This window comes from Lampetra fluviatilis, unplaced genomic scaffold, assembly GCF_964198595.1.
Source record: "Lampetra fluviatilis unplaced genomic scaffold, kcLamFluv1.1 SCAFFOLD_822, whole genome shotgun sequence".
Lineage (NCBI taxonomy): Eukaryota > Metazoa > Chordata > Hyperoartia > Petromyzontiformes > Petromyzontidae > Lampetra > Lampetra fluviatilis.
Window position 1 is genome coordinate 143 of NW_027621753.1, and position 14,858 is coordinate 15,000.

The 14,858-nt window shown below is 46.6% G+C and overlaps 1 long non-coding RNA gene across 2 annotated transcripts; it reads right to left on the bottom strand.

Annotated features, from left to right (window-relative positions):
- Positions 1–307: 307 nt before the first annotated feature.
- LOC144955655 (uncharacterized) lies at positions 308–4,504 on the bottom strand. Of its 2 annotated transcripts, XR_013641757.1 has the most exons (4): positions 4,417–4,504; positions 2,099–2,195; positions 1,538–1,671; positions 308–387 (listed from the first exon to the last, which is right to left on the bottom strand). It is a non-coding gene; the product is annotated as an uncharacterized LOC144955655 (long non-coding RNA). The 2 variants fall into 2 exon arrangements; XR_013641756.1 differs by lacking the exons at positions 308–387; positions 1,538–1,671 and adding an exon at positions 1,702–1,825.
- Between the last annotated feature and the right edge of the window lie 10,354 nt (positions 4,505–14,858).

Genomic DNA, 14,858 nt, shown 5'->3' on the forward strand with positions numbered 1-14,858 from the left:
AGTGGGTGAGTGGGTGGGCGAGTGAGTGGCTGAGTGAGTGGCTGAGTGAGTGAGTGGGTGAATGAGTGAGTGGGTGAGTGGGTGAGTGGGTGGGTGGGTGGGTGAGTGGGTGGGTGAGTGAGTGGGTGGGTGGGTGAGTGAGTGAGTGGGTGGGTGGGTGGGTGAGTTGGTGGGTGGGTGAGTGGGTGAGTGGGTGGGTGGGTGAGTGGGTGAGTGGGTGGGTGAGTGGGTGGGTGAGTGGGTGGGTGTGTGAGTGGGTGAGTGGGTGAGTGAGTGGCTGAGTGAGTGAGTGAGTGACTCACCTGGCTGCAGACCTCACCAGCTGGATTGGGAGATCCGGACAAAGCAGCTGCATCACCGAGTGGCAATCAGCAACACTCAGTACACCTACACACACACACACAGACACACACACACACAGACACACAGACACACACACACACACAGACACACACACACACACACAGACACACACACACACACTCACACACACAGACACACACACAGACACACACACACACACACTCACACACACAGACACACACACAGACACACACACACACACACAGACACACACACACACACAGACACACACACACACACACAGACACACACACACACAGACACACACAGACACACACACAGACACAGACACACACAGACACACACACAGACACACACACACACACAGACACACACATACACATACACACACACAGACACACACAGACACACACACAGTCACACACACACACAGACACACAGACACACACACACACACTCACACACACAGACACACACACAGACACACACACACACACTCACACACACAGACACACACACACACACAGACACACACACACACAGACACACACACACACACAGACACACACACACACACAGACACACACACACACAGACACACACAGACACACACACAGACACAGACACACACAGACACACACACAGACACACACACACACACAGACACACACACAGACACAGACACACACAGACACACACACAGACACACACACACACACAGACACACACATACACATACACACACACAGACACACACAGACACACACACAGTCACACACACACACAGACACACAGACACACACACACACACTCACACACAGACACACACACAGACACACACACACTCACACACACAGACACACACACAGACACACACACACACACACAGACACACACACACAGTCACACACACACACACACAGACACACACACACACACACAGACACACACACACACAGACACACACACACACAGACACACACACAGACACACACACACACAGACACACACACACACACACACACAGACACATACACACACACAGACACACACACACAGACACACACACACACAGACACACACACACACACACAGACACACAGACACACACACAGACACACACACGCACACAGACACACACAGACACACACACACAGACACACACAGACACACACACAGACACACACACACACACAGACACACACACACAGACCTGTGTGTGCCACCTGCAGGTGCAACAGGAGGTGGAGTGAGGAGCGGAGGAATCGTCGCCGGCTCAACCTCGAGCTCCTCAGTGAGCGGAGCGGACGCGGAGACCCCCACAGTGAGCTGGAGACGCACAGCAAACTACAGCGGAGACAGTGTGTAGTGTATAGTGTAGTGTATAGTGTAGTGTATAGTGTAGTGTAGTGTATAGTGTAGTGTATAGTGTAGTGTGGAGCTCCTCAGTGAGCGGAGCGGACGCGGAGACCCCCACAGCGAGCTGGAGACGCACAGCAAACTACAGCGGAGACAGTGTGTAGTGTATAGTGTAGTGTATAGTGTAGTGTAGTGTATAGTGTAGTGTATAGTGTAGTGTAGTGTATAGTGTAGTGTATAGTGTAGTGTATAGTGTATAGTGTAGTGTATAGTGTAGTGTATAGTGTAGTGTATAGTGTATAGTGCAGTGTAGTGTATAGTGTAGTGTATAGTGTAGTGTATAGTGTAGTGTATAGTGTAGTGTAGTGTATAGTGTAGTGTATAGTGTAGTGTATAGTGTAGTGTATGAACCCACGCTTCTGCCAGGAACTCGGTAGGACTCTGCGTTGAGTCTTGGGACTCCAGCAGCTGGTGCAGTCCCTCAGCCAGAACCAGAGGCACCTCATGGCGCTCTGATTCATCATCATCATCAGCAACATCATCATCAGCATCATCATCAGTAGTAGTATCATCATCATCATCATCAGTAGTAGTATCATCATCAGGAGTAGTATCATCATCATCATCAGTAGTAGTATCATCATCAGGAGTAGTATCATCATCATCATCATCATCACCAGCATCATCATCATCAGCATCATCATCATCAGCATCATCAGTAGCAGTATCATCATCATCATCATCAGTAGTAGTATCATCATCAGTAGTAGTATCATCATCATCAGCAGCATCATCATCATCATCAGCATCATCATCATCAGCATCATCAGTAGCAGTATCATCATCATCATCAGTAGTAGTATCATCATCAGTAGTAGTATCATCATCATCACCAGCATCATCATCATCAGCATCATCATCATCAGCATCATCAGTAGCAGTATCATCATCATCATCATCAGTAGTAGTATCATCATCAGGAGTAGTATCATCATCATCATCATCAGTAGTAGTATCATCATCATCATCATCATCACCAGCATCATCATCATCATCATCAGCATCATCAGTAGTAGTATCATCATCATCATCAGCAGCATCATCATCATCAGCATCATCATCATCAGCATCATCAGTAGCAGTATCATCATCATCATCAGTAGTATCATCATCATCAGCATCATCATCATAATCATCATCAGTAGTAGTATCATCATCATCATCAGCAGCATCATCATCATCAGCATCATCATCATAATCATCATCAGTAGTAGTATCATCATCATCATCAGCAGCATCATCATCAGCATCATCATCATAATCATCATCAGTAGTAGTATCATCATCATCATCATCAGTAGTAGTATCATCATCATCATCAGCAGCATCATCAGTTGTCTATGTACGGAGCAAAAGAAGTCCCTACCCCCCCACCCACCTACCCCCCCACCTATCCCCCCACCTATCCCCCCCACCCACCTATCCCCCCCACCCACCTACCCCCCCCACCTATCCCCCCACCTATTCCCCCCACCCACCTACCCCCCCACCCACCTATCCCCCCACCTATCCCCCCCACCCACCTACCCCCCACCCACCTACCCCCCCACCTATCCCCCCACCTATCCCCCCCACCCACCTATCCCCCCCACCCACCTACCCCCCCACCTATCCCCCCACCTATCCCCCCCACCCACCTATCCCCCCCACCCACCTACCCCCCCCACCCACCTATCCCCCCCACCCACCTACCCCCCCACCCACCTATCCCCCCCACCCACCTACCCCCCCCACCCACCTATCCCCCCCACCCACCTACCCCCCCCACCCACCTATCCCCCCCACCCACCTACCCCCCCCACCCACCTACCCCCCCACCCACCTACCCCCCCACCCACCTACCCCCCCCACCCACCTACCCCCCCACCCACCTATCCCCCCCACCCACCTATCCCCCCCACCCACCTACCCCCCACCCACCTATCCCCCCCACCCACCTACCCCCCCCACCCACCTACCCCCCCACCCACCTACCCCCCACCCACCTACCCCCCCACCCACCTATCCCCCCCACCCACCTACCCCCCCACCCACCTATCCCCCCCACCCACCTACCCCCCACCCACCTACCCCCCCACCCACCTACCCCCCCACCCACCTACCCCCCCACCCACCTATCCCCCCCACCCACCTATCCCCCCCACCCACCTACACCCCCACCCACCTACCCCCCCACCTATCCCCCCACCCACCTACCCCCCACCCACCTATTCCCCCCACCCACCTACCCCCCCACCTATCCCCCCACCCACCTATCCCCCCCACCCACCTACCCCCCCACCCACCTATCCCCCCCACCCACCTACACCCCCACCCACCTACCCCCCCACCCACCTATCCCCCCCACCCACCTATCCCCCCCACCCACCTACCCCCCCACCCACCTATCCCCCCCACCCACCTACCCCCCCACCCACCTACCCCCCCACCCACCTACCCCCCCACCTATCCCCCCACCCACCTATCCCCCCACCCACCTATCACCCCACCCACCTACCCCCCCCACCTATCCCCCCACCCACCTATCCCCCCACCCCCCCACCCACCTACCCCCCCACCCACCCCCCCACCCACCTACCCCCCCCACCCCCCCACCCACCTACCCCCCCACCCACCTACCCCCCCACCCCCCCACCCACCTACCCACCACCCCCCCACCCCCCACCCACCTACCCAGGTAATCGGCGAAGCTCTCTGCGACCGCCATGACAGTAACCGCCGTCTCCGTGGCAACGGAGAACCGCAACCCACGCGGGTCCAGGACCCGGATGCCAGCGCTGGGAGCTCTCCCATTGGTTAGAATCGAGGTGTCGTCATCGGAAATTTAGCGATGAGAGAGCGCTGGGAGCTCTCCCATTGGTTAGAATGGGGGAGGGGGGAGGAGTCGTAATCGGAAATTTAGCGATGAGAGAGCGCTGGGAGCTCTCCCATTGGTTAGAATGGAGGGGGGGGAGGAGTCGTCATCGGAAATGTAGCGATGAGAGAGCGCTAGGAGCTCTCCCATTGGTTAGAATGGAGGGGGGGGGAGGAGTCGTCATCGGAAATGTAGCGATGAGAGAGCGCTAGGAGCTCTCCCATTGGTTAGAATGGAGGGGGGGGAGGAGTCGTAATCGGAAATTTAGCGATGAGAGAGCGCTTGGAGCTCTCCCATTGGTTAGAATGGAGGGGGGAGGGGTCGTCATCGGAAATTTAGCGATGAGAGAGCGCTCGGAGCTCTCCCATTGGTTAGAATGGAGGGGGGGAGGAGTCGTCATCGGAAATTTAGCGATGAGAGAGCGCTCGGAGCTCTCCCATTGGTTAGAATGGAGGGGGGGGGGAGTCGTCATCGGAAATTTAGCGAAGAGAGAGCGCTGGGAGCTCTCCCATTGGTTAGAATGGGGGGGGGGGGGAGGAGTCGTAATCGGAAATTTAGCGATGAGAGAGCGCTCGGAGCTCTCCCATTGGTTAGAATGGAGGGGGGGGAGGAATCGTCATCGGAAATTTAGCGATGAGAGAGCGCTAGGAGCTCTCCCATTGGTTAGAATGGAGGGGGGGGGGAGGAGTCGTCATCGGAAATTTAGCGATGAGAGAGCGCTTGGAGCTCTCCCATTGGTTAGAATGGAGGGGGGGAGGAGTCGTCATCGGAAATTTAGCGATGAGAGAGCGCTAGGAGCTCTCCCATTGGTTAGAATGGGGGGGGGTAGGTGTCGTCATCGGAAATTTAGCGATGAGAGAGCGCTAGGAGCTCTCCCATTGGTTAGAATGGGGGGGGGGAGGAGTCGTCATCGGAAATTTAGCGATGAGAGAGCGCTAGGAGCTCTCCCATTGGTTAGAATGGAGGGGGGGGGAGGAGTCGTCATCGGAAATTTAGCGATGAGAGAGCGCTGGGAGCTCTCCCATTGGTTAGAATGGGGGAGGGGGGAGGAGTCGTAATCGGAAATTTAGCGATGAGAGAGCGCTAGGAGCTCTCCCATTGGTTAGAATGGAGGGGGGGGGGAGGAGTCGTCATCGGAAATTTAGCGATGAGAGAGCGCTCGGAGCTCTCCCATTGGTTAGAATGGAGGGGGGGGGAGGGGTCGTCATCGGAAATTTAGCGATGAGAGAGCGCTGGGAGCTCTCCCATTGGTTAGAATGGAGGGGGGGGGGAGGTGTCGTCATCGGAAATTTAGCGATGAGAGAGCGCTAGGAGCTCTCCCATTGGTTAGAATGGAGGGGGGGGGAGTCGTCATCGGAAATTTAGCGATGAGAGAGCGCTCGGAGCTCTCCCATTGGTTAGAATGGAGGGGGGGGAGGAGTCGTAATCGGAAATTTAGCGATGAGAGAGCGCTTGGAGCTCTCCCATTGGTTAGAATGGAGGGGGGAGGAGTCGTCATCGGAAATTTAGCGATGAGAGAGCGCTAGGAGCTCTCCCATTGGTAAGAATGGATGGGGGGGGGAGGAGTCGTCATCGGAAATTTAGCAATGAGAGAGCGCTCGGAGCTCTCCCATTGGTTAGAATGGAGGGGGGGGGAGGAGTCGTCATCGGAAATTTAGCGATGAGAGAGCGCTCGGAGCTCTCCCATTGGTTAGAATGGAGGGGGGAGGGGTCGTCATCGGAAATTTAGCGATGAGAGAGCGCTCGGAGCTCTCCCATTGGTTAGAATGGAGGGGGGGGGAGGAGTCGTCATCGGAAATTTAGCGATGAAAGAGCGCTCGGAGCTCTCCCATTGGTTAGAATGGAGGGGGGGGGGGGGGTGTCGTCATCGGAAATTTAGCGATGAGAGAGCGCTCAGAGCTCTCCCATTGGTTAGAATGGAGGGGGGGGAGGAGTCGTAATCGGAAATTTAGCGATGAGAGAGCGCTCGGAGCTCTCCCATTGGTTAGAATGGAGGGGGGGGGAGGGGTCGTCATCGGAAATTTAGCGATGAGAGAGCGCTAGGAGCTCTCCCATTGGTTAGAATGGAGGGGGGGGGAGGAGTCGTCATCGGAAATTTAGCGATGAGAGAGCGCTCGGAGCTCTCCCATTGGTTAGAATGGAGGGGGGGGAGGTGTCGTCATCGGAAATTTAGCGATGAGAGAGCGCTCGGAGCTCTCCCATTGGTTAGAATGGAGGGGGGGGGGGGTGTCGTCATCGGAAATTTAGCGATGAGAGAGCGCTAGGAGCTCTCCCATTGGTTAGAATGGGGGAGTCGTAATCGGGTGCTTAGCAACGAGAGAGCGCTCTCGAATTTTGACCTCCACAGGACCCGGATGAGGGTCACGTGTCATCGCTCGCACAGAGACAGAAAGTGACACCCACAACAACATCATCTCTTTATTACCACGTCCATTACAGATCCATTATCCATCGTAGAACCATCATCTTCATTGTGAAACCATCTCATCTTCATTGTAAAACCATCTCATCCATTGTAAAACCATCATCTACATTGTAAAACCATCATCTACATTGTAAAACCATCTCATCTTCATTGTAGAACCATCATCTACATTGTAAAACCATCTCATCCATTGTAGAACCAACATCTACATTGTAAAACCATCTCATCTTCATTGTACAACTAACATCTACATTGTAAAACCATCTCATCCATTGTAGAACCAACATCTACATTGTAAAACCATCTCATCCATTGTAGAACCAACATCTTCATTGTAAAACCATCTCATCTTCATTGTAGAACCATCATCTACATTGTAAAACCATCTCATCTTCATTGTAAAACCATCATCTACATTGTGAAACCATCTCATCTTCATTGTAGAACCAACATCTACATTGTAAAACCATCTCATCCATTATAGAACCATCATCTACATTGTAAAACCATCTCATCTTCATTGTAAAACCATCTCATCCATTGTAGAACCATCATCTACATTGTAAAACCATCTCATCTTCATTGTAAAACCATCTCATCCATTGTAAAACCATCATCTACATTGTAAAACCATCTCATCCATTGTAGAACCAACATCTACATTGTAAAACCATCTCATCCATTATAGAACCATCATCTACATTGTAAAACCATCTCATCTTCATTGTAAAACCATCATCTACATTGTAAAACCATCTCATCCATTGTAGAACCAACATCTACATTGTAAAACCATCTCATCCATTGTAGAACCAACATCTACATTGTAAAACCATCTCATCCATTGTAGAACCAACATCTACATTGTAAAACCATCTCATCCATTGTAGAACCAACATCTTCATTGTAAAACCATCTCATCTTCATTGTAGAACCATCATCTACATTGTAAAACCATCTCATCTTCATTGTAAAACCATCATCTACATTGTGAAACCATCTCATCTTCATTGTAGAACCAACATCTACATTGTAAAACCATCTCATCCATTATAGAACCATCATCTACATTGTAAAACCATCTCATCTTCATTGTAAAACCATCTCATCCATTGTAGAACCATCATCTACATTGTAAAACCATCTCATCTTCATTGTAAAACCATCTCATCCATTGTAAAACCATCATCTACATTGTAAAACCATCTCATCCATTGTAGAACCAACATCTACATTGTAAAACCATCTCATCCATTATAGAACCATCATCTACATTGTAAAACCATCTCATCTTCATTGTAAAACCATCATCTACATTGTAAAACCATCTCATCCATTGTAGAACCAACATCTACATTGTAAAACCATCTCATCCATTGTAGAACCAACATCTACATTGTAAAACCATCTCATCCATTGTAGAACCAACATCTACATTGTAAAACCATCTCATCCATTGTAGAACCAACATCTACATTGTAAAACCATCTCATCTTCATTGTAGAACCAACATCTGCATTGTAAAACCATCTCATCCATTGTAGAACCAACATCTTCATTGTAAAACCATCTCATCCATTGTAGAACCAACATCTACATTGTAAAACCATCTCATCCATTGTAGAACCATCATCTACATTGTAAAACCATCTCATCCATTGTAGAACCAACATCTACATTGTAAAACCATCTCATCCATTGTAGAACCAACATCTTCATTGTAAAACCATCTCATCCATTGTAGAACCAACATCTTCATTGTAAAACCATCTCATCCATTGTAGAACCATCATCTACATTGTAAAACCATCTCATCCATTGTAGAATCATCATCTTCATTGTAAAACCATCTCATCCATTGTAGAACCATCATCTTCATTGTAAAACCATCTCATCCATTGTAGAACCAACATCTTCATTGTAAAACCATCTCATCCATTGTAGAACCATCATCTACATTGTAAAACCATCTCATCCATTGTAGAACCAACATCTACATTGTAAAACCATCTCATCCATTGTAGAACCAACATCTACATTGTAAAACCATCTCATCCATTGTAGATCCATCATCTACATTGTAAAACCATCTCATCCATTGTAGATCCATCATCTACATTGTAAAACCATCTCATCCATTCTAGAACCATCATCTTCATTGTAAAACCATCTCATCCATTGTAGAACCATCATCTACATTGTAAAACCATCTCATCCATTGTAGAACCAACATCTATATTGTAAAACCATCTCATCCATTGTAGAACCATCATCTTCATTGTAAAACCATCTCATCCATTGTAGAACCAACATCTTCATTGTAAAACCATCTCATCCATTGTAGAACCATCATCTACATTGTAAAACCATCTCATCCATTGTAGAACCAACATCTACATTGTAAAACCATCTCATCCATTGTAGAACCAACATCTTCATTGTAAAACCATCTCATCCATTGTAGAACCATCATCTACATTGTAAAACCATCTCATCCATTGTAGAACCAACATCTACATTGTGAAACCATCTCATCTTCATTGTAAAACCATCATCTACATAGTGAAACCATCTCATCTTCATTGTAGAACCAACATCTACATTGTAAAACCATCTCATCCATTCTAGAACCATCATCTTCATTGTAAAACCATCTCATCCATTGTAGAACCATCATCTACATTGTAAAACCATCTCATCCATTGTAGAACCAACATCTATATTGTAAAACCATCTCATCCATTGTAGAACCATCATCTTCATTGTAAAACCATCTCATCCATTGTAGATCCATCATCCATTATAGAACCAACATCTACATTGTAAAACCATCTCATCCATTGTAGAACCAACATCTACATTGTAAAACCATCTCATCCATTGTAGATCCATCATCCATTGTAGAACCATCATCTTCATTGTAAAACCATCTCATCCATTGTAGATCCATCATCTACATTGTAAAACCATCTCATCCATTGTAGATCCATCATCCATTGTAGAACCATCATCTTCATTGTAAAACCATCTCATCCATTGTAGATCCATCATCTACATTGTAAAACCATCTCATCCATTCTAGAACCATCATCTTCATTGTAAAACCATCTCATCCATTGTAGAACCATCATCTACATTGTAAAACCATCTCATCCATTGTAGAACCAACATCTACATTGTAAAACCATCTCATCCATTGTAGAACCAACATCTACATTGTAAAACCATCTCATCCATTGTAGATCCATCATCCATTGTAGAACCATCATCTTCATTGTAAAACCATCTCATCCATTGTAGATCCATCATCTACATTGTAAAACCATCTCATCCATTGTAGATCCATCATCCATTGTAGAACCATCATCTTCATTGTAAAACCATCTCATCCATTGTAGATCCATCATCTACATTGTAAAACCATCTCATCCATTCTAGAACCATCATCTTCATTGTAAAACCATCTCATCCATTGTAGAACCAACATCTACATTGTAAAACCATCTCATCCATTGTAGAACCAACATCTACATTGTAAAACCATCTCATCCATTGTAGATCCATCATCTACATTGTAAAACCATCTCATCCATTGTAGATCCATCATCTACATTGTAAAACCATCTCATCCATTCTAGAACCATCATCTTCATTGTAAAACCATCTCATCCATTGTAGAACCATCATCTACATTGTAAAACCATCTCATCCATTGTAGAACCAACATCTATATTGTAAAACCATCTCATCCATTGTAGAACCATCATCTTCATTGTAAAACCATCTCATCCATTGTAGAACCAACATCTTCATTGTAAAACCATCTCATCCATTGTAGAACCATCATCTACATTGTAAAACCATCTCATCCATTGTAGAACCAACATCTACATTGTAAAACCATCTCATCCATTGTAGAACCAACATCTTCATTGTAAAACCATCTCATCCATTGTAGAACCATCATCTACATTGTAAAACCATCTCATCCATTGTAGAACCAACATCTACATTGTGAAACCATCTCATCTTCATTGTAAAACCATCATCTACATAGTGAAACCATCTCATCTTCATTGTAGAACCAACATCTACATTGTAAAACCATCTCATCCATTCTAGAACCATCATCTTCATTGTAAAACCATCTCATCCATTGTAGAACCATCATCTACATTGTAAAACCATCTCATCCATTGTAGAACCAACATCTATATTGTAAAACCATCTCATCCATTGTAGAACCATCATCTTCATTGTAAAACCATCTCATCCATTGTAGATCCATCATCCATTATAGAACCAACATCTACATTGTAAAACCATCTCATCCATTGTAGAACCAACATCTACATTGTAAAACCATCTCATCCATTGTAGATCCATCATCCATTGTAGAACCATCATCTTCATTGTAAAACCATCTCATCCATTGTAGATCCATCATCTACATTGTAAAACCATCTCATCCATTGTAGATCCATCATCCATTGTAGAACCATCATCTTCATTGTAAAACCATCTCATCCATTGTAGATCCATCATCTACATTGTAAAACCATCTCATCCATTCTAGAACCATCATCTTCATTGTAAAACCATCTCATCCATTGTAGAACCATCATCTACATTGTAAAACCATCTCATCCATTGTAGAACCAACATCTATATTGTAAAACCATCTCATCCATTGTAGAACCAACATCTACATTGTAAAACCATCTCATCCATTGTAGAACCAACATCTACATTGTAAAACCATCTCATCCATTGTAGAACCAACATCTTCATTGTAAAACCATCTCATCCATTGTAGAACCAACATCTACATTGTAAAACCATCTCATCCATTGTAGAACCATCATCTACATTGTAAAACCATCTCATCCATTGTAGAACCAACATCTACATTGTAAAACCATCTCATCCATTGTAGAACCAACATCTTCATTGTAAAACCATCTCATCTTCATTGTAAAACCAACATCTACATTGTAAAACCATCTCATCCATTGTAGAACCAACATCTACATTGTAAAACCATCTCATCCATTGTAGAACCATCATCTACATTGTGAAACCATCTCATCTTCATTGTAGAACCAACATCTACATTGTAAAACCATCTCATCCATTGTAGAACCATCATCTACATTGTGAAACCATCTCATCTTCATTGTAGAACCAACATCTACATTGTAAAACCATCTCATCCATTGTAGAACCATCATCTACATTGTAAAACCATCTCATCCATTGTAGAACCAACATCTACATTGTAAAACCATCTCATCCATTGTAGAACCAACATCTTCATTGTAAAACCATCTCATCCATTGTAGAACCATCATCTACATTGTAAAACCATCTCATCTTCATTGTAGAACCATCATCTACATTGTAAAACCATCTCATCCATTGTAGAACCAACATCTACATTGTAAAACCATCTCATCCATTGTAGAACCATCATCTACATTGTAAAACCATCTCATCTTCATTGTAGAACCATCATCTACATTGTAAAACCATCTCATCCATTGTAGAACCATCATCTACATTGTAAAACCATCTCATCCATTGTAGAACCATCATCTACATTGTAAAACCATCTCATCTTCATTGTAGAACCATCATCTACATTGTAAAACCATCTCATCTTCATTGTAGAACCATCATCTACATTGTAAAACCATCTCATCTTCATTGTAGAACCATCATCTACATTGTAAAACCATCTCATCCATTGTAGAACCAACATCTACATTGTAAAACCATCTCATCCATTGTAGAACCATCATCTACATTGTAAAACCATCTCATCCATTGTAGAACCAACATCTTCATTGTAAAACCATCTCATCCATTGTAGAACCATCATCTTCATTGTAAAACCATCTCATCCATTGTAGAACCAACATCTACATTGTAAAACCATCTCATCCATTGTAGAACCATCATCTTCATTGTAAAACCATCTCATCCATTGTAGAACCAACATCTACATTGTAAAACCATCTCATCCATTGTAGAACCAACATCTACATTGTAAAACCATCTCATCTTCATTGTAGAACCATCATCTACATTGTGAAACCATCTCATCCATTGTAGAACCATCATCTTCATTGTAAAACCATCTCATCCATTGTAGAACCAACATCTACATTGTAAAACCATCTCATCCATTGTAGAACCATCATCTTCATTGTAAAACCATCTCATCCATTGTAGAACCATCATCTACATTGTAAAACCATCTCATCCATTGCAGAACCATCATCTACATTGTAAAACCATCTCATCCATTGTAGAACCATCATCTACATTGTAAAACCATCTCATCCATTGCAGAACCATCATCTACATTGTAAAACCATCTCATCCATTGTAGAACCATCATCTACATTGTAAAACCATCTCATCCATTGTAGAACCAACATCTACATTGTAAAACCATCTCATCCATTGTAGAACCAACATCTACATTGTAAAACCATCTCATCCATTGTAGAACCATCATCTACATTGTAAAACCATCTCATTTATTATAAAATCACCATCAATCATAGAATCATCATCTACATTGTAAAACCATCTCATTTATTATCGAACCATCATCTACATTGTTAAACCATCTCATCCATTATAGAATCATCATCTTCATCGTAGAACCACCTCATGCATTATATTAGCTAAATCCCTTAAAGCAATCTCATGTATTAGAACCCTAATACATTATGGGACCCTAATCATAGAATCACTATCCCTGAAAGCAATCTCGCCCATTATAAAACATTTATCCATTATAAACCCTAATGCATTATAAAATCACCCACCCACTCAGCCACCCACTCAGCCACCCACCCACCCACCGACTCACCCACTCAGCCACCCACCCACTCAGCTACCCACCCACTCAGCCACCCACTCACTCAGCCACCCACCCCACCCACTCAGCCACCCACCACCCCACCCACTCAGCGACCCGCCCACTCAGCGACCCGCCCACTCAATCACCCACCCACCCACTCAGCGAACCACCCACCCACCCACCACTCACTCACCCACCCACCCACTCACCCACCCACCCACCCACTCACCCACTCAGCGACCCGCCCACTCAATCACCCACCCACCCACTCAGCGAACCACCCACCCACCCACCACTCACTCACCCACCCACCCACTCACCCACCCACCCACTCACCCACCCACCCACTCACCCACCCACCCACTCACCCACCCACCCACCCACTCACCCACTCAGCGACCCGCCCACTCAGCGACCCGCCCACTCAATCACCCACCCACCCACTCAGCGAACCACCCACCCACCCACTCACCCACCCACCCACCCACTCACCCACTCACCCACCCACCCACTCACCCACCCCACCCAGTTCGCGTGTTGTGGGTGGAGCCAGCCACGTGACCACGTGACCACGCCCCCTCAGGCGAGGCGCGAGGCTGCTGCTGCTGCCGGCGGCTTCAGAGCCGCGCGGGGGACGGGGGGAGGGGCCCCCTTGGGCCGCACCTGGGGGGGGGAGGGGGTGGGGGGTGGGGTGAGTGGGTGGGTGAGTGGGTGGGTGGGTGGGTGAGTGGGTGGGTGGGTGAGTGGGTGGGTGGGTGAGTGGGTGGGTGAGTGGGTGGGTGGGTGGGTGAGTGGGTGGGTGGGTGAGTGGGTGGGTGGGTGAGTGGGTGGGTGGGTGGGTGAGTGGGTGGGTGGGTGGGTGAGTGAGTGGGTGGGTGGGTGAGTGAGTGAGTGAGTGGGTGGGTGGGTGGGTGAGTGGGTGGGTGGGTGAGTGGGTGGGTGGGTGAGTGGGTGGGTGAGTG